General features: G+C 39.8%; 1 protein-coding gene and 1 pseudogene across 1 annotated transcript in view; both read right to left on the bottom strand.

Annotated features, from left to right (window-relative positions):
• The window catches only part of LOC136173512 (activity-dependent neuroprotector homeobox protein-like), a 43,428-nt pseudogene extending 24,124 nt beyond the window's left edge, over positions 1-19,304 (bottom strand).
• CPNE4 (copine 4) overlaps positions 1-20,788 on the bottom strand; it is a 653,986-nt gene that overhangs the window by 486,051 nt on the left and 147,147 nt on the right. The window lies entirely within an intron of this gene.

Below are 20,788 nucleotides of genomic sequence, written 5' to 3'. Positions count from 1 at the left end.
AACACTCTAGGGAATCCATGAGTAAGGGTACATGTAACCAAGGCTGAAATCTTGTGACTAACAGAAATCTACTTCCATTAATGAGTCTTTCCTTAAACTCCCCCATTGTTCCCCAAGATTTAAAAAAAGTTAGCTGTTTCATCTGACATTACCATATCCTGTCTCCTGTGGTATATTCATGGGAAAACCCTAGCTCATGGCTGCATCAAGGTTATTCTCTATTCAAAGTATTAAACCCTCAAAACTGGCCCTGGATCCCTCTTGGAAAATCCCTTCCTTCCCACACTGAGAGTTGTTAAACACCATGTGTTAATAAGGTTCTGTGACTCAAAGCTGTGGACCTCCCAGGATGACTGTGGACTCCTCAAAAAGTCTTTAAAAATAGGAGAGATATCCTCTTCTTGAAGTATAGCTTATGAAGAGCTCTAGTCAAGAAGATGGTCCTTTCCTAAAGTTCTATCAAGAGACATCTATCAAAATTATCCAGGCTTGGTGATTGTAGAGGTTATTTGATGATCCTGTCAAAGTCAATCTTTTGCACATAGCATAATTTTTCCCTTTTTAAGCAATGTTATTCCTTATTTTATCTACATGGTAGACTCATCACCTAAGATCTAATTAAGTCACATCTTCTTAATAAAACCCTCCCTGGTTCCCCTTCTCAATCTAGATTTGAATATACTTGCCTCTGACTCCTCCAAGCTTTGAAAGAATATTTTGGGTCACACATTTTCTTGTCCTTTGAGAACTATGAGTTTTATGAAGACAGGGACCATAATTGCCAATTTTCATGTCCAGTGGCAAGGAGGGTGTACGGCACATGGCAGGTATTCATTAGCCATTTGTTGAATGAATGTCAGTGACCATATGGTGCTTATAAAATTGACCTTCTGGAAAATAACTTCCCCCCAAACATAACTAACTAGAGCTGGCTTAATAAATGTGATAGAAATTAAGCCCTCTATCTCATCTTCAAAAAAATTATCCTGCCCAGATATCTAGTGAAAATGCATGTCCTATCTGATGGGCTGAGGATACAACTTAAAGAGATTTCTAGAGAAAAGATGAGCAGAAACTTGAATGTTTTCACAAGAGCTACTGGGAATTTTCCCTCTAAACAGGGAGATAGAGAAAAAAAGGGAGTGAGTGATAATCGCTCAGTCATGTCTAACTCTTTGTGACCTTATTATCTGTAGCCTGTCAGGCTCCTCTGTCCATGGAATTCTCCAGGCAAGAATACCTGAGTGGGTTGCCATTTCCTTCTCCAGGGAATCTTCCCGACCCAGGTTTGAACACAGGTCTCCTACACTGCAGGCAGATTCTTTACCATCTGAGACACCAGGGAAGCCTATTATTAAGAGACATTTCTAAGTATATAATGGAGACTTAAATATATATACATATTTATGGGATTTTAAAATCTCACATATATATGAGATTTAAACATATATATATATTTTATATGTATATATTTTTACATATTAAGTATTTATATGTTTATATATTATTTTAATATATATAGGAGATTTGAGGTTAAATTGAAGTAATATTAACTTACAGAATCTATATATGTTGAATATCATAACTACAATTTTTTGGATAATAAGGACAGTTGAGACGTAAAAGGTTATTTTATTTGGATTTAAGACTTGTTATGGTTTACATTTTGCTTAGTCAACAAGTTGGTCTATTGTTAAGAATATGATTTTTAAGTAGAACAGCTTAACATTTGAGTTTCACTCTGAGCCAGAGGAAAGCATCCCTTGACATCTCAGTGCTATCAACTTGACTATGGTGTTGCTAGCAGCTGGCCTGGCACTTACAGCTAGGTTTCAGTGTCCTGTGAAACAAAACCCTTTCACAGAACACCAATGTATCACAAGGCCATGATGGAGCAAGGCAAAAACTAGACTACTTCATTATCATGCTGGAGCCATACAAAAACACATACCCTGTCCAAATCACAAAAATGACCAAACATCTCTCATCCTGGTTAAAATGACTAATTGCTGCTTATAGCTTCAGCCTTGGTCTATTCTTCTCTCCTAGATAAAACCTATCATAGTACTCAATTACAGAGTTGTCCTGGCTTCTACCCAATCCAGAAAAAAGTTGTCCTTCCTTAAATTCTCCACAAATCACTGAACAACAGCCCAAGTTCTATAAGTCCTTTCTTAAACTCTCTAAGATGCCTCAGAGTTCCCCAAGGACAGTGTTCTTATGGGGCAAAGAGCAACAAGTCCAGCTTGTTCAACTATAGGTGTCTTTCTGGTGGCTGGAGAGTATTATTCCCATACATTTATCAGTTCACTAATGTACAAACTAAGTTCTCCCAACTGCCAGCATTTACACCAAGACAAAGGTCCCCCAACCAGCAGGCCATGGACTGGTGGACTGTTAGAAACCAGGCCGTATAGCAGGAGGTGAGCATCGGGCATTTGTGAGTGAAGTTTTACCTGTATTTACAGCCACTCTCCATCACTCACAATACTACCTGAACCTTGCCTTCTGCCAGGTCACCTGTGACAGTAGATCCTCACAGGAGCATGAACCCTAAAACCATCCCCTGCTCCCCGGTCCATGGAAAAAAATGTATTCTGTGAAACTGATCCCTGGTGCCAAAAAGGCTGTAGATCATTGCACTAAGATATTAAATTCTCTTGATTAAATTTTATAATTCTATCCTATTATTATCAAAATTTGTTGATATTCTGTCCCACCTAATGTAAATAAAATATTTTAGAAATCCCCAGAGGAAATGATGCTGGGATAAATTATTTTAAGGAATTAGAATAAGAGAAGGAACAATCAGAGTTTCTATTTTCTTACTCCCTTAGATGAGTGAGGGAAATAGCTTTCTATAAAAGAAAGCTCTCTGGCATAGTGGTCACACTTTTTCTATGAAAGCAGTACATTTTACTGAGATCCTCATCTCACCACCATAATTTCTACCAGCATTCTTTGTACAAAGATTTCTCCATGGAGCTGTCATAATATTTTTCTTCCCACTGAGAATACCAGAGCACTTTTTCTTCCCAACTTCTTCTTGTGTTGTATAATGTGACAGATTATTAAATCAATTTCTCTCCCTCTCTTTAAATAAAGCACAGCATCAAGAACAGTGATCTTTCAGAATTAGAGATGACAACCTAGAGATATTTGGATTCAGTCTCCAGTCCTAACATGCACACAAAACCCACATCTCTCTCATTCAAGCTCTCAGTCTCACAAACCCACACTGTATGGTAATAAAAAAGTAGTAACAATTAGTTATGTTTAATCATATTAGTGTTTTATTATATTAGGCATAGTATATTATTATAATAGTTAATATGTATTAATATAATGATACTTTTGGAAGGAGAAGGGCAGAAGTGTGATTAGAACCCCTTATGTGAGCTCAAGTCATGCCAAACTAAAGAAAGCCTCCCTCTGTGACTGGGGCAGGATCGGGCAACAGAGGTCTGGAGAGCCTATATATTAAATGCTAAATATTTTTTAAAAATTTTAAACAAAGAATTGCCTACTTTGCATTTCAGAGTTTGCTGTAAGGAACATATGGATATGATCATTCTAGATAGGGAATTGGATAATTTTAAAGGCTTAATATGTGTGTATATCCTTTGATCCAGCACTTACCCTAAGAAAACAATCTAAGTATTAACAGATTTATGTTTATAATGACACTGATGGCTGGCAGTTAAGTGCTAGGTACTACTATGTATTAAGTCTCCCAAACAACCTGACAATGTAGGTACGTTTATCGTCTCCACTATCAGTTCATTTCAGTTGCTCAGTCATGTCCAACTCGACCCCATGGACTGCAGCACGCCAGCTTTCCCTGTCCATCACCAACTCCTAGAGCTTGCTCAAACGCGTGTCTGTTGAGTTGGTGATGCCATTCAGCCATTCAGCCATGTTGGTGATGCCATTCAGCCATGTCATCCCCTTTTCCTCCTGCCTTCAATATTTCCCAGCATCAGGGTCTCCACTATATAGGTAAGATAATGGATCTAACTGACTTGGGTAAGGGCTTCCCTGGTGGCTCAGAGGGTAAAGAAACTGCCTGAAATGCCAGAGACCTGGGTTCAAGCCCTGGGTCAGAAAGATCCCTGGGTAAGATCTTACAGTAGATAAATAACAGAGCTGGGATTCTAATGTAGATGTTCCTGACTCACACTGTAAATGCACCACCCTGACTCTCACTACTAGAAACATGTTCATCATAGGATTACCATCATACTTCCCCTTTCCCCCAGTATTGTCATCAGTGACCTAGGTGCTTAGAACTCTGGAATCGTGCTTGATTCCTCTCTTCTTCTCACATTCTACATCCAATCCATCAGCAAACTGTATATTCTATTTTTTAAATAGATATCACTTCCAACCACTTCTCATCTCCACGGTTACCAAACTACAATCTCTCTCCCTTAGACAAATGTAGTCTCTGTACACTGGCACAACAAACAGTGTGATCTCTTAAAATCCCAATCACTTCCCTGCCCAAATTTGGCCTTGGAGTACAAAATGAAGCAGGGCAAAGGCTGACACACACAGAGAACACACTAGTCATAGCAAACACCCTCTTCCAGCAACACAAGAGATGACTCTACACAGGGACATGAGCAGATGGTGAATACCAAAATCATATTAATTATATTATTTGCAGCCAAAGATGGAGAAGCTCTATACAGTCAGCAAAAATAATAGTGGGATCTGACTGTGGCTCAGATCATGAACTCCTTATTGCAAAATTCAAAACTTAAATGGAAGAGAATAGGGAAAACCACTAGACCATTCAGGTATTACCTAAATCAAATCACTTATGATTATACAGTAGAAGTGACAAATAGATTCAAGGGATTAGATCTGATAGACACAGTGCCAGAAAATTATGGACAGAGGTTAGTGACACTGAACAGGAGTAGGTGATCAAAGCCATCCCCAAGAAAAAGAAATGCCAAAAGGAAAAATGGTTGTCTGAGGAGGCCTTACAAATAGCTAAAAAAGAAGAGAAGTGAAAGGCAAAGTACAAAAAGAAGGATATATCCATCTGAATGCAGGGTTAAAAAGAATAGCAAGGAGAGATAAAAAAGTCTTCCTAAGTGATCAATGCAAAGAAATAGAGGAAACCAATAGAATGGAAAGACCTAGAGACCTTTTCACAAATATTAGAGATACCAAGGGAACATTTCATGCAAATATGGGCACAATAAAGGACAGAAACAGGACAGACCTAACAGAAGCAGAAGATATTAAGAAGAGGTGGCAAGAATATATAGAACTATACAAAAAAGACCTTAATGACCTGGATAACCATGATGGTGTGATTACTCACCTAGAGCCATTCTGGAATACAAAGTCAAGTAGGCCTTAGAAAGCATCACTGCAAACAAAGCTAGTGGATGTGACAAAATTCCAGCTGATCTATTTCAAATCCTAAAAGATGATGTTGTGAAAGTGTTGCACTCAAATGCCAGCAAATCTGTAAAACTCAGCAGTGGCCACAGCACTGGAAAAGATAAATTTTCACTCCAATCCCAAAGAAAGGCAATGGCAAAGAATGTTCAAACTACTGCACAACTGCATTCATCTCACATGCTAGCAAAGTAATACTCAAAATTCTCCAAGCTAGGTTTCAACAGTATGTGAACCAAGAACTTCCAGATGTTCAAGTTGAATTTTAAAAAGGCAGAGGAACCAGAGATCAAACTACCAAACATCCATGGATCACTGAAAAAGCAAGAGAGTTCCAGAAAAGCATCTACTTCTGCTTCATTGACTATACCAAAGCCTTTGTCTGTGTGGACCACAACACACTGTGGAAAATTCAAAAAGAAATGGGAATACCAAACCATTTTACCTGCCTCTTGAGAAATCTGTATGCAGGTCAAGAAGCAACAGTTAGAACCAGACATGGTACAACGGACTGGTTCCAACTTGGGAAAAAGAGTACGACAAAGCCGCATGTGGTCATCCTGCTTATTTAACTTCTGTGCAGAGCACCTCATGGAAAATCTCGGGCTGGATGAAGCACAAGCTGGAATCAAGATAGCCGGGAGAAATATCAACAACCTCAAATATGAAGATGACACCACCCTTATGGCAGAAAGAAAAGAGGTACTAAAGAGCCTCTTGATGAAAGAGAAAGAGGAGAGTTAAAAAGCCTGCTTAACATGTATATTATCTATGGTGAAACAGATCACCAGCCCAGGTGGGATGCATGAGTCAAGTGCTTGGGCCTGGTGCACTGGGAAGGCCCAGAGGAATCGGGTGGAGAGGGAGGTGGGAGGGGGGATTGGGATGGGGAATACGTGTAACTCTATGGCTGATTCATATCAATGTATGACAAAACCCACTGGGGGGGGGAAAAAAAGCCTGCTTAAAACTCAACATTCTAAAAATGAACGTCATGGCATCCAGTCCCATCATTTCATGGCAAGTATATGGGAAAACAAGGGAAACAGTGACAGACTTTATTTTCTTGGGCTCCAAAATCACTGTAGATGGTGACTGCAGCCATGAAATTTAAAAGATGTTTGCTCCTTGCAACAAAAGCTATGACAAACCTAGACAGCATATGAAAAAGCAGAGACATTACTTTGCTGACAAAGGTCCATCTAGTCAAAGCTATGGTTTCTCCAGTAGTCATGTATGGATGTGAAAGTTGCACCGTAAAGAAAGCTGAGTGCTGAAGAATTGATGTTTTTGAACTGTGGTATTGGAGAAGACTCTTGAGTGTCCCTTGGACAGCAAAGAGGTCAAGCTAGTCAATCCTAAAGGTCGTTAGTCCTGAATACCCATTGGAAGGACTGATGCTTAAGCTGAAGCTCCAATACTCTGACCACCTGATCCAAAGAGCCAACTCACTGGAAAAGCCCCTGATGCTGGGAAAGATTGAAGGCAGGAGGAAAAGGGGACAACAGGATGAGATGATTGGATGGCATTACCAACTCGATGGACATGAGTCTGAGCAAGCTCCAGGAGTTGGTGATGAACAGGGAAGCCTGGCATACTGCAGTCCATGGGGTTGGAAAGAGTCGGAGATGACTGATTGAACTGAACTGAACTCCCTGCCCCAAGCCTTCCATGCCCTCCATGTTGGGGTAAAATTCAGGAACCCCCAGGATCCTTACTGTGGCCTGTAAGTCTCTATAGGACCTAGCCCTTCACTGCCTCCCTACAACCTTCCTCTCACTCCTGCCTTCTAACACCACTGTTCTCTATTCATTCTGCCTCCCTGCTATTCCTTAGAAAGTCTAGCAAACCTGTGTTACCATGGCCTCTGCCCATCCTTCTGTTAGAATACTCTTTACCCATGCACAAGTTAATAGTCAGAGAAGTCTTCCCTAACCATAATTTTTAAGCTGATGATGCTCTCAGCATTCTTCATCCTCTTCCTTGCTTCACTTTTCTTCCCAGTACTGCCACTACCTGACAAGAGGTTATACATTCATTGTTTACTTTCTATTCTCTTTACTTGCACAAAAGGCTGGGGCTGTGTGTAACTACCTGCTGTTCTTCCAGCTCATGGATGGTACAGTGTTTGGCACATAGTAGAAATTCAATAAGTGTTTGCTAAATGAAGAAAAAATGAACCACTTACATGTGTACCATGGTAGGTGAATCATGGCTGACCCATGGGATAAACTGTTCTTTTGCCAGTAAATCAGTGTGGAAGGTATTTACTGGGATTGGAAGATGTAGTTGAGCAAATTTCAAGGCAGCAGGCAGGGAGTGGGCAAGTAAACAATGAAGTGCAAATAGATATAGAGAGTTGTGTTTGGGCTCAAGTGGCTCCCACAGCCATGGGTGTACTGGGTTCTCAGAAAGGGCCAGGATTTGAATGATGAATACTAGTGGGAGAGGATTTATTATGCAACTAAAGAATCCCAAACTTTGAGTCAGATTTTGGAGAGCAGGTACCATATAATAGACTATATGATCTTGGAAATTTTATTATGGGATCTCTGAATCTCAGATTCTCATCTGTAAACTGGCTGTAAAAATAACAGTACTGACTTTCATAGATTGATATGGGGAATCTATGAAAAACTTGTGGAAGGGCTATGCCTTTATTTCTTCTTTATATTTATGTGATAATATTTATGCATTGTTCTTTTTTTCCAGTTTATTTTCAGTGTTCTGCTAGTTTCTGCTGCACAGCCATATGTTTACACATATCCCCTCCTTTCTGGGATTCCCGCCCATCTAGATCACCAGAGACTTCCCTGTGGTATACAACAGGCTCTCACTAGTTACCTATCCCATGCATAGTGATGAATACATGTCAGTCCAAATCTCCCAATTCATCCCACACTTTTTCCTCCTTTGGGGACCATATGTTTGTTCTCTATGTCAGCATCTCTATTTCTTATACATTATTCTTAAAACTGGTGTCAGGAAGCAGAAGAGGGACTTCAGCCTTCATCATCCATATTTAACCAGATAGGAAGCATGCACCACTTTACTTATTTCCCTGAGATCACCATACATAGAAGGTCACATGCAGATGCTCCAGTTGGAAGTCCTAGACTGATATGAGAGTGAAGGGCCTTTAGGTGATTTGAACCCTAGCCTCAAGTCCTGCCATCCTCTCTAGTTTTCCCAGCTGAGGCCCTGGACCCTGGGGGTCAGAGATAAGCCAGCACCACTGGGCCCTGTCTGAGGTCACAGAATCCATCATATTTAAAAAATCGTAGTTTCAAGCTGTTAAAATTTAGGGTGATTGCTATACAGCGGAAGTAATTGGAACAAACTGGAAAAGGAAAGCTTCAAGAAAGGTAGACTTATATTGGTTCTCCTACCACAAATCCCAGTTCCTCAGAAGTTGTTCTGAAAAGGCTAGAATTCCAAGTGAGTATTTAAAAGGTACCAAATTTTCTTGCTTCCAACCTAAATGTCCATTGACAAATGAATGGGTAAAGAAGATATGGTATGTATATACAATGGAATACAACATTATAGAATATTACATATGGAGTATTAGAGGGACACATGTACACCCACAGCTGATTCACGTCGATGTATGACAGAAACCACCACAATATTGTAAAATAATTAGCCTCCAATTAAAATAAATAAATTTTAAAAAAGAAGATATGGTATATATATATATATATATGCACATATACATACATACATATATATATATAATGGAATATTACTCAGCCATAAAAAATGATGCCATTTTCAGCAACATGGATGGATACAGAGATTATCATACTAAGTAAGTCAGATAAAGACAGATCTCATATGATTTCATTTATATTTGGAATCTAGAAAAAAAATGATACAAATGAACTTTGTACAAAACAGAAACAGACTCACAGACTTAGAGAATGAACTTGTAGTTTCCAGGCGGAAGGATGGGGGAAAGGGAGTTTGGGATTGACATATTCACTGCTGTATTTAAAATGGATAACCAACAAGGACCCTCTGTATAGCACAGTGAACTCTGCAGCCTGGATGGGAGGGGACTTTGAGGGCGAATGGATGCATATTTATGTATGGAAGTGTTAGTGGCTCAGTTGTGTCTGACTCTTTGTGACCCCATGGACTGCAGCCCACCAGGCTCCTCTGTCCATGGAATTCTCCAAGCAAGAATACTGGAGTGGGTTGTCATTTCCTTCTCCAGGGGATCTTCCTAACCTAGGGATTGAATGCAGGTCTGCTGCATTGTAGGCAGATTCTTCACAGTCTGAGCCACCAAGGAAGCTTGAGTCCCTTTGTTGTCCACCTGAAACTACCACAACATTGTTAATACAGGGCAGCAAAGGAGACACAGATATGAAGAATGGACTTTGGACTCAGTGGGAGAAGAGGGTGGGATGATTTGAGAGAATAGCATTCAGACATATACATTACCATATGTAAAAAGATGACCAGTGCAAGTTTGATACTTAAGCAGGGCACCCAAAGCCAGTGCACTGTGACAACCTAGAGGGATAGGGTGGGGAGGGAGGTGGGAGCGGGGTTCAGGATGGAGGGGACACATGTATATCTATGGCTGATTCATACTAATGTATGGCAAAACCCATCACAATATTGTAAAGTAAGTATCCTCCAATTTAAATTCATAAATAACTTTCTAAAAATAAAATAAAAAGTTAAAAAAATTCTTATTTATATACAAAGTTCTCAAACTATAATCTTTTAATAAGAACTAGTCTTCACACTCAAGAAGAAACTAAGACTGAATTCTCAAATTGGAAGAAGGTCTTGAAACATCAAGTATTTGAAAACAGACTAGCCAAGACAGGCAGCTGAACATTTCTGAGCTTGAATAGAGATAAAATATTTAATTAGCCTATAAACTGACCCTGAGAACATCTGGAGCTTCCTGAAGGAAGCATTTTCTTGTCACTTCTCTTCTAAGACTGCTGAACAGTGCTAGCTGACATTGGTACAGAAGCAAAGATGGAAAGGCAAGGTTATCAGAACGGCCTCTCTGATTCCCATTCACAGATTAGAGAACGCAGACAAGTAAAATGAAGCTGCTTCAAGACTATTCATCTTCTTCAAGATGCAGGGAGTGCAGGGGAGGAAGAGGCTTAGATAATTCCCTACCAGGAGAGCCAAAACAGATCAATCAAAGTGGTTAGTCAGAGGCTTGGGAGAAACTTAGAGGCCTGTCAAAATTTTTGATTGAAAGTTCTCTTATTTTAACACAAAGAATGGAACCAAAAACACTTGGATGAGGCAGCCAGCAAAAACTTGTTGCTGGCGTTAAACACACCTCATGTAGGTATCCCCTGATAACATCTTCTACATATGGAATCCTACGTAATATATGAACCACGTTAGTTTTGCACACATTATATTCTTTAAGCAAAGTAACATTTAATGTTTATGCCACAGGGGCTCTGTTAAGGATCATTTCATTCTATCCTTACATTAACAGTAAACTCATGGAGCAGGTTTTATTGTTTCCTCCATGTTGTAGATGGAGAGAACGCAGGGCCAGGGAAGGAAAGGCTTCTGTGTAAGTTTACATATGACCCAAATCGTCTAATTGCAGAGCCTATAGCATCAGCACTATCACTATCCTGCCGGCCAATAATAAATTAGGAGGCATTCCAAGGTCACTCCAGCTCCGTGGGCACTGGAGATATGAAGATTTGAATTCAAGTCCCAATACCACTTCTAACTAGCCTTGTGACCTTGGACATGTACCTTTCCTATGTGAGTGTCATTTTTTTTTACCTGTAAAATGAGTAATCAGTTCCTGTCTGCTAACTTTGTTGTGAGAACTCTGTGAATATGTATGTAAAAAATCAGCACATGGCACACAGCAGACACCCAATGACTGGGATGCTTTATTCTCAGAGATGGGCAGTGAAGGGTCCTCGCAGCAGGGTCTGCGGTCAAGCAGTCTGGATTCAATTTGTCACAGCTTCTCCATTTATAACTTGTGTGACCATTGAGCAAGTTGCTTAAATCTTCTGTGCCTCTCTATAAAATATCTACACTTAATATGACAATTTGTAGGGTTGTTTTGATATTTATATAGGGTGACACATGTAAAGTGCTTAAAAAGAGTGCCTTATACATCTCATGATAACTTTCAATATATTTAAGGTATCATCATCAGTAAACCACCATTACAGTTAATAAAAAGATAAGATCAATTGAAATTACAAAGGAAAGATAATTTTAAGATGATTATTATAGTGACTAAATATTAAAATGAATACCCAGAAAAGGTGTTGAAAAATATCTCCTTTGAAATGTTGCAGGTGGTTTGAGCTGCAGACAGAGAGCTTTAAATCACAGATATCTTCTTTCCCTGCCCAGAATCACATTTTCAAACACTCAACATAGGAAATCAAGACACATTACAAAACCCATGACAACCAATGCTGAGTTTCTATCCAGAGTGTACCTTACCAGTTGTTTGAGGTAAGGAGGCAGTGAAACCCCTATCATGGTGCTTTCCTCTTTTCAGGAGGCCTGATATTATCCTTCCAGCTGGTAAATCACCTTCCAGGTCCCCAAGAGAATTAGTAGTAAAAAAAAGTTTCCATCAAATTGGTTTTTTTCTCATTCGCAACCTCAAATTTCTCATATTGTGTCATTCTGCTCTCAGATATCATAACACTGAAAACTTGATTTCAATGATTAAAAAAACTACTTAGTCACATATTACACAATCCAGTAATTTTCCCTTTCATCCAAGAAGCATCATAATTTGAGTGAGGATCACAGCAATGCAGTTCCTAGTCACAGGGATGTAACCACCAGCGGCAGGAAGGAAATATTTTCTGCTTCTAATATTTTGTTTCCTTTCCTATTCAGTGCTCAGGGTAAGGTTTCTAATATCACCAAAATTAATTTCTTTTTTTTTTTAAAGAAAAGAAATTATTCTCATTTAAGGATGTGTTGAGGAGGAGGTGGAAAGCAACATCAAAGGTTTCCCAAATAGCAGTTTGATGTGAAACCAGAGTGGAAACTTTGTGAACAACTGTAGGAAACTTGTTTTTTATCATCCATCATGCTAGGTGTTACCTACTCAAATGCTGCGAGTCAGCAAAGTGTGAACAGAAAATCTTTCAAGAAAGGAGCTTGTTTGTGATATCCAGAGGGAATGCTTTAATTGACTTAATTTTCATTTTTCAGCTCTTGTCTGAGTCCACAACTGAGAGGTTCGCTGTTTCAGAGGCCCAGCCCAGCAGTTGCAGGAGTATGGTCTGAACTCAAACACCTCCAGGGGGCCATTCAAGTCATCCCAGTGAGAGAAGAAGGCATCCTCCAAGTGAGCACAAGGACACACTTGGTCTCTGGATAGGGGGCAGCTGCTGACCATCACTTCACAAGAATTAATGTTACCAGTCTTCCTGACAAAAGGAACAAAAGATCTGGAGTTTTATGAAAAATCTCCTGGTCTTTAAATTTTGTAAACCAGTACAAAACTTGTTGAAACACCATGAAGTTCAAACATGTCTGGAGATTAAATAGAGGTCTTTAGCTTTAAATTCTCGACCTCTGGGAAAACAGAGAGAATGTGGGTTTTGGAGTCAACCAGATTCCAGCTTTACCATTGACTAGCTCTGGAACCTGCTGATTTATTAATTTGGCCCAAGCCTCAGTTTTCTCACTTGGTTAATAAAGTCTGCATTGCAGAGCAGTCATGAGGATTAGAAGGAAAACATGTAAAATGATGGATACATGGCTGGTATTAACAATTAGAGATGATTACTTTATCTTGTTACACCTAAATGTTCACATTGTCTAACCCATTTTCATAAAATTCTAGTACTTCGGAGCAACAGAAAATTGAAAATCTCCAATATACGTGAAACTACTATCTTGGACTATCTCCTGGTTCAATACACAAAAGGATCCTGCCTCACTCTTTACCCAAGCATGAAAGAAACTTGTTCCACAAGTTCCACTCCTCCATGAGCCCTCCAGTCAAGAAAGAACCTCTGAAAACAGTTCATAGCCTGCTTATCTGGGAGTGGGCAAGCCCACCACCATGGACCCATATTTCTCCTGGTGCTGCTGGGTCATGTGGTATATAGACCCTACCTCTGGGTAGGTGGGGAGTGGTGAGAGAAGATGGGAAATAGTGGAGGGATGGAGGAATGATTGATTTTTAGTTCTACCTCAAAGGTAGCCTAGGAGCCCTTGAAATAGACTATCCTCCACACATTCAAGGAAAGGAAGGGGTTTAAGTTAGGACCTTGTTTTGAGCCCCCTTTCTCAAGTTCACCTGACCATCTAAGTCTCCAAAGCCTCTGTCTCTGAGATGGGCTTTGTTCTACTGGACCCTGAAGTCATTGAGGACACAAACCACGTCTTTTTCATAGTACTCAGTTAATGCTAGGGTTAATTTCAATGTCTGTGCCACCTTTTTACAGGGCTATTATGAGAAATAAATGAAGTAATATAAGTAGATGGGTTTTCTGAATGTAAAGTATTATATGCATACTTTATTATTACAAACAACAGTAATCTTGCATTAATATCCACTGATAACGTATTGAATATAACCACATTGATTATTAACAATTATTACCAACAATCTACCAAAGCATGTGACTCATCATAATATCTTTTCATATGGAATTTATCCAAGGGTAATTCATCTTCAGAATTACTTAGAGCTTCCTATGATGGAATTAAATGGAAAATGGAATTAGAGGTGATGGAACAACATTCTAGTAGTGTGGGGGATCATTTGGCTTTTTCCAATGAAGACAAGTACTGTGTTATTTACAAGATCTCTGCCAAGGGCCAGGGTACCAGGAGTGTAGCTCTGTTCCATGGAGAACATCCAGCACGTCCAGGGAAGAGAGGATGTGCTCCTGGAAACTGAATAAAAGTCTCCAGTTCACAAGGGCTCTTGCCTTTCAAATCCCTGAGAAGTGTCAATTTATTCCATTTACATAAGAAGCTTCATTTCTGGGAGTTAGTGAATATCAGCACTCACTAGAAGTCAGAGGGAAATATTTCCATCCTTCATTGGAAGACGAAATGTGTTCTAAATTATCCTCACCACAGTGAACTCTACCATTTACTGTCACAATTACATGTTGAGAAGCAGGAGTGATTTTTAAAATGGGTATGAATTAAATTAGGGAAATTAAATGACAGGCCTGAAATTCTCCATTGGGAATATATTTCCAAGCTACAAGTTTTCCTTTCCATTCCTTTTTGAGAGTTACAATCATGGTCATTAAAGACTTACCAGAAGTTTTAACATCTCATGTTTATACTCTGAGAAGAAACAAAAAGCATCCTTTCCAGCTCCTCAGCCCTCAGACATACACTCCAAACCCTGCTGGTCTGCAAAGAGCGACAGTCTGTTCTACATTTGAGAATAACTGATTCCCAATATTTCAAAGACACAATTTATCTTCAACTCTTTTTTTGAAGTATAATTGATGCACAATATTATATTAGTTTCAGGTTTATAGCAAAGTGATTCAGTAGTTTCATAGATTATACTTTATTTAAAGTTACTACAAAATAATGGCTATAACTCCTTGTACTGTACAATATATCCTAATGAAGTGGTGTATATATATATATATATACACACAATGAAATATTACTCCTCTCCCCCCAAAATTGAAATCCTGCCATTTACAATAACATGGATGGGCCTAGGGAGTATTATGCTTAGCAAAATAAGTCAGAGGAAGACAAATACTGTATGTTATCACTTACAAGTGGAATCTAAAAAATAAAACAAAGGAATGTATATAGCAAAACAGAAACAGACTCACAGATACAGAGAATAAACTAGTGGTTACATGCAGGGAGATGGAAGTGGGGAAGGATAATATAGGGGAGGGGGTTTAAGAGACACAAACTAGTATGTATTCTTATTGACTCAATACCATTAACAGAGAATGAGATGATTAGATAGTATCACTGACTCAATGGGCAAAAATTTGAGCAAACTCCGGAAGACAGTGGAGGACAGAGAAGTCTGGCATGCTGCAGTCCATGGGGTCACAAAGTGTTAACACAACCTAGCAACTGAACAATAACAATGGTTAATAACACAGAAGGTCGGATTGTAGGTCCTCTAGAGTCTGACAATCAGGCTTACATTTTTATGATACACTTCAGAGATCAAATGTTCTCTTCAATTGCAAACAGGCTACAGCCAATTAAAGAGTACTCCCCCTCACCATATATGAGCAGGGCATCTGAAGGTAGTTATAATTATTGCAGTAGTATCTGAACTGTAAATGAGGGCATAACAGGGCCTTTTCTGGATGGAATACTATTACAAAAAGCAAACGGCCAGCAATCACAAGTAATAACAAAGGGATGCCAATCTCTAGGTATATCTCCCCCAAAAGAATTTTAGCTATAAAAACAACATCCTGTGAATATAACATGTTAACAAACTCCCTTTCCTCATCTCCCCACATACCTTAATTCTTTACCACCCAAGGAGACTCTGAAGTCACACCAGCTACTTATTTACCCTCAAATTTATTAAATTTAAGTAATTAAATTTTTCTGTTCCTCAGTTATACACTCCAGCTTTCAACTGCTCAGGAGCCACCTGTGACCAGCAACTACCTCCTGGCCAGTACACATGCAGAACATTCCCATCACTGTAGGAAGTTCTGGTGGACGGTGCTTATCTCCACGGAGTCTCTTTTGCCAAGCTTCAAAATTCTCTGAAACAGAAGTTCTCTCTCTCACCCTGACACCCCCAACAATCTCTTTATTATGCAAGGAAGTTCAGCCTCCCAGGTTTTTTCTTTCTTTCCTCACTTAGTTACCGGATTCCACATAACAAAGACACCCAGGAACTGGCACAGCCAGCGTGAATTATATTCTGCAAGGCATTCTCTGAATTCTGTAGCTCTTCAGGAAGAACAGAGATGTAAATCCAGTCTTGTTCCAAGGGACAGATACAGAAGAATGTGCATCAGTTATGTCCCAGGGCAATGTCCACATTTGCCAGCTTTCACTAAACATAGAATGTAGGAGGTGTGTGATTTAAATAGATTGTCAGGTGCTTCTCACTTTGAGCACTGGACCACCCACTGAACTGGCACTAAAAGGCATGTGTTAGCACTAAATAAATATGTACTACTTCATGACTGAGTGCGTTATTCTCTCACTTACTGAGAGTTGTCAGAAGGTCTATGTGCTAGTCAGTTCAGTTCGCTCAGTCACTCAGTCATGTCCAACTCTTTGAGACCCCATGAACCGCAGCACGCCAGGCCTCCCTGTCCATCACCAACTCCCACAGTTTACTCAAAGTCATGTCCATCGAGTCAGTGATGCCATCCAACCATCTCATCCTCTGTCATCCCCCTCTCCTCCAGTCCTCAATATTTCCCAGCATCAGAGCCGTTTCAAATGAGTCAGCTCTTTGCATCAGGTGGCCAAAGTATTGGAGTTTCAGCTTCAGCATCAGTCCTCCCAATGAACACCCAGGACTGATCTCCTTTAGGATGGACTGGTTAGATCTCCTTGCAGTCCAAGGGACTCTCAAGAGTCTTCTCCAACACCATAGTTCAAAAGCATCAATTCTTCAGCACTCAGCTTTCTTTATAGTCCAACTCTCACATCCATACATAACCACTGGAAAGACCATAGCCTTGACTAGACGGACATTTGTTGGCAAAATAATGTATCTGATTTTTAATATGCTGTGTAGGTTGGTCATAACTTTCCTTCCAAGGAGTAAGCGTCTTTTAATTTCATGGCTGGAATCACCATCTGCAGTGATTTTGGAGCCTCAAAAAATAAAGTTTGCCTCTATTTCCACTGTTTTCCCATCTATTTGCCATGAAGTGATGGGACCGGATGCCATGATCTTTGTTTTCTGAATGTTGAGCTTTAAGCCAACTTTTTCACTCTTTTCTTTCACTTTCAGCAAGAGGCTCTTTAGTTCTTCTTCTCTTTCTGCCATAAGGGTGGTGTCATCTGCATATCTGAGGCTATAGGTATTTTTCCCGGCTAGTCAGCTACCTTGGTATTTTCAAATGTGTTCCAGACTCTTCCTGCAACCTTGGCAACAGGCTTCCACCAGGGGTGTGGTCACTGGAAGACACAGATGGGAGACCTGGGATGCCACTCCTTCCTCACACCCTTTTCTGGCAATGTTTCCAGCACTGCCTGCATTTCCTCTACCTTTCTGGCTCCCATGACACAGGCCCTCCTTCCACAAATCCAGCTTCTGCTGGGTGGTCCAGCTGGTACTAACATTTGTCCCTCTAGCCCAGTGGTAGGCCAGCAAATGCTCAACAACTGGTTCTCCTGATGGGAACTAAAGTTCCGATTTGAAATGTCTGCCAATATCTATGGTATAAATACTTACACCCAGGCTTGCCAAATTTCCTGAAGATTTAACAACTGACTCACAAACCTCTATGAGCTAGCTTCAGCACACCACTGCTCTACCCTAAATCAACCAGCACCTCCTTATTGTTAATCTCTGGGTTTTCACACAGTGCCTACTCACTTTCTCAACATTTCCAATGTTTTTGTTACTAGTTATTTGTATTAAATCTTTTCTATTAGCTACTTGATGTGGGCTCTATTTTCCCAACTATACCCTAAATGTACACTCTTAAGACTAAAATTTAATAGAGAAGTGCTTCTCAAAAGTTCCTAAATATAACTCAATCATGTCACTAAGGATGCTGGAAGTTCAGCTGACACTATTTAAAAAGGAAGAGTTTAGAGATGAAGGAAGCAGTGAATTAGCTTACAGTGTGGCACAAGTTTCTGATTTCACTGTGCACTGGTAACAAAATGTTTGCAAGCTGGTAGCTGTGTGCAAACACACTTCAAGTAACTCTGTAGAAGATTGTTTTGGAAAAGCAATTTGGCAAATGCACCAAAGCCCCCACAGTGTCCTATCCGGTTCCACGAGTTCCACTTTGACAGACTCTCATAGAACTAATCCAAAAGGAAGAGGAAAGCCTTATGCTCAAAGATGGATACTGCAGCATTATTTAAAATAGGGTAATTTTGAAAACAACTAAAAAGTGAAAAAAAATAGAAAAATGATCAAATAAATCTACTTGATGGGAGATAATGCAGGCTTAAAATTAAAATTATGAATATTATAGCAATATGGAGAAAAACATATTCTGCTAGGTAATAAAATCACAAAAGAAAATTTTATGTGCATCATAAATATCATGTAAGAATATGAATGCCAGAAGGAAAAGACTGAAAAGAAATGTATACAAATAAACAAATGATGTAAAGGGAGCCTTAGGAGATGAAGTCTTTTCCTCTAATTTTCCACGAGTCTCTTTTTCCTAATGTAGATATTCCACTTAGTTTTGTTAAACAAAAAATAAAAGACAGGGAAGTCCAACAACAGCCAGGGAGAATATTTAGAAGGGGAAAAAGAGACATTACACATTGAGATTCCTGTGAATGCTATTTTATATTTAAAATATAAGCCCTGGATAAGATGGAGGTTAAAGGAAGATCCCCATTCTGCCATCTGTCATTGATTTCCTCGTGTGTTATTACCTTCTCACCTGCATTTCATCTGCTCACCAACTTCTAACAAACTATTCTTTCAGAGAAGTAAATTTTATCACATATGTACAAGTAAGTAAACCTACTACCTATGAGATCTTCTGAAACTTTTTCTTACTGTGGAGTGAAGACCTTGGCCCCGAAAGAAGCACCTGTCAGCTCCATGCAAACAGATAGAAACAGGACTGAAGCCTGTCCTGAGGGATCCAAGCAAGGTATTTGTGTACACTTGCCCTACTCAGCATGGATCCAAAACCCTCATCCAAATTCTGCTGGTCATCTCGTTCCCTTAGAGATGATAATAATTGCTTCCACAGCTGCATCCCCTATTCCTCCCTATCCCAAATTTCACCTGAGACCAGATCTTTTTAAAACATTCCTAACAGTAGCCATGTATGGAAGTGAGAAGTAGACCATAAAGAAAGCTGAGCGCCGAAGAAAAGATACCTTTGATCGGTGGTGCTGGAGAAGACTCTTGAGAGTCCCTTGGACTGCAAGGAGATCCAACCAGTCCATCCAAAAGGAAAATCAGTCCTGACTATTTATTAGAAGGACTGATGCTGAAGCTGCAGCTCCAATACTTTGACCACCTGATGTGAAGAGTTGATTCATTTGAAAAGACCCTGATGTTGGGAAAGATTGAAGACAGGAGGAGAAGGGGATGACAGAGGATGAGATGGTTGAATAGCATCACCGATTCAATAGACATGAATTTGAGCAAGTTCTGGGAGTTGGTGATGGACAGGGAAGTATGCTGCAGTCCATGAGGTCACAAAGAATTGGACACGACTGAGAGACTAAACTGAACTGAACCAGGTACCTAGAATAAAAAATGGAGAAGGCAATGGCACCCCACTCCAGTACTCTTGCCTGGAAAATCCATGGACGGAGGAGCCTGGTAGGCTGCAGTCCGTGGGGTCGCTAAGAGCCGGATACGACTGGGCGACTTCACTTTCACTTTTCACTTTCATGCATTGGAGAAGGAAATGGCAACCCACTCCAGTGTTCTTGCCTGGAGAGTCCCAGGGACGGGGGGAGCCTGGTGGGCTGCTGTCTATGGGGTCGCCCAGAGTCAGGAACGACTGAAGCGACTTAGCAGCAGCAGCAGCAGCATAACAAAGAAAACAATAACTACCCCCCCAAACTTAAAAACCATTCCTTGTTCAATTTGTTTCAATTTTAAATAAACCAACAAAACCCAACTGCAGAATTCAACATGCTGTATTGCCACACAAAATATCAAAGGCCATACCAATGGGCACTGTAAGTATAAAATAGCAATAAAGAGCTCAGGCCCTGGAGCTTGACTGGGAAATGTTAGCTATTCCACTTATAAACTGGATGATTCTGGGCAAATCCTTAATCTTTCTGTTTCCTCATAGGATTACTGTACAGATGAAATTAGTTGTTTTACATAAAGCACTTAGAACAGTGCCTGATACTTAATAAGCACCCAATAAAGTTTAGCTAATGTTAAGTTTATTCCCCCAAAATAAGTGTGTGATGTGGCCCCAGTAAAGCAGTCCTTGCTGCCCATCCCCAGGAGATACTATATCCACAATGAGCACACAAATTAATGGTAAATGTCAAAATATCCACAGTATTAAAACATCATGACATTGAAGCAACCTAAATGTTCATTGACAGATGAATGGCTAAAGAAGATATGTTACATATACACAGAGGAACACTACTCAACCATAAGAAGAAAGAAATATCGCCATTTGTAGAAACGTGGATGGACCTAGAGATTATCATACTAAGTGAAAAAATTCAGATACCAAACAACAAATATCATATGATATTG

The sequence above is a fragment of the Muntiacus reevesi genome, chromosome 8 (assembly GCF_963930625.1).
Source record: "Muntiacus reevesi chromosome 8, mMunRee1.1, whole genome shotgun sequence".
Taxonomy (NCBI): domain Eukaryota; kingdom Metazoa; phylum Chordata; class Mammalia; order Artiodactyla; family Cervidae; genus Muntiacus; species Muntiacus reevesi.
This window is presented reverse-complemented; position numbering and strand designations above follow the sequence as displayed.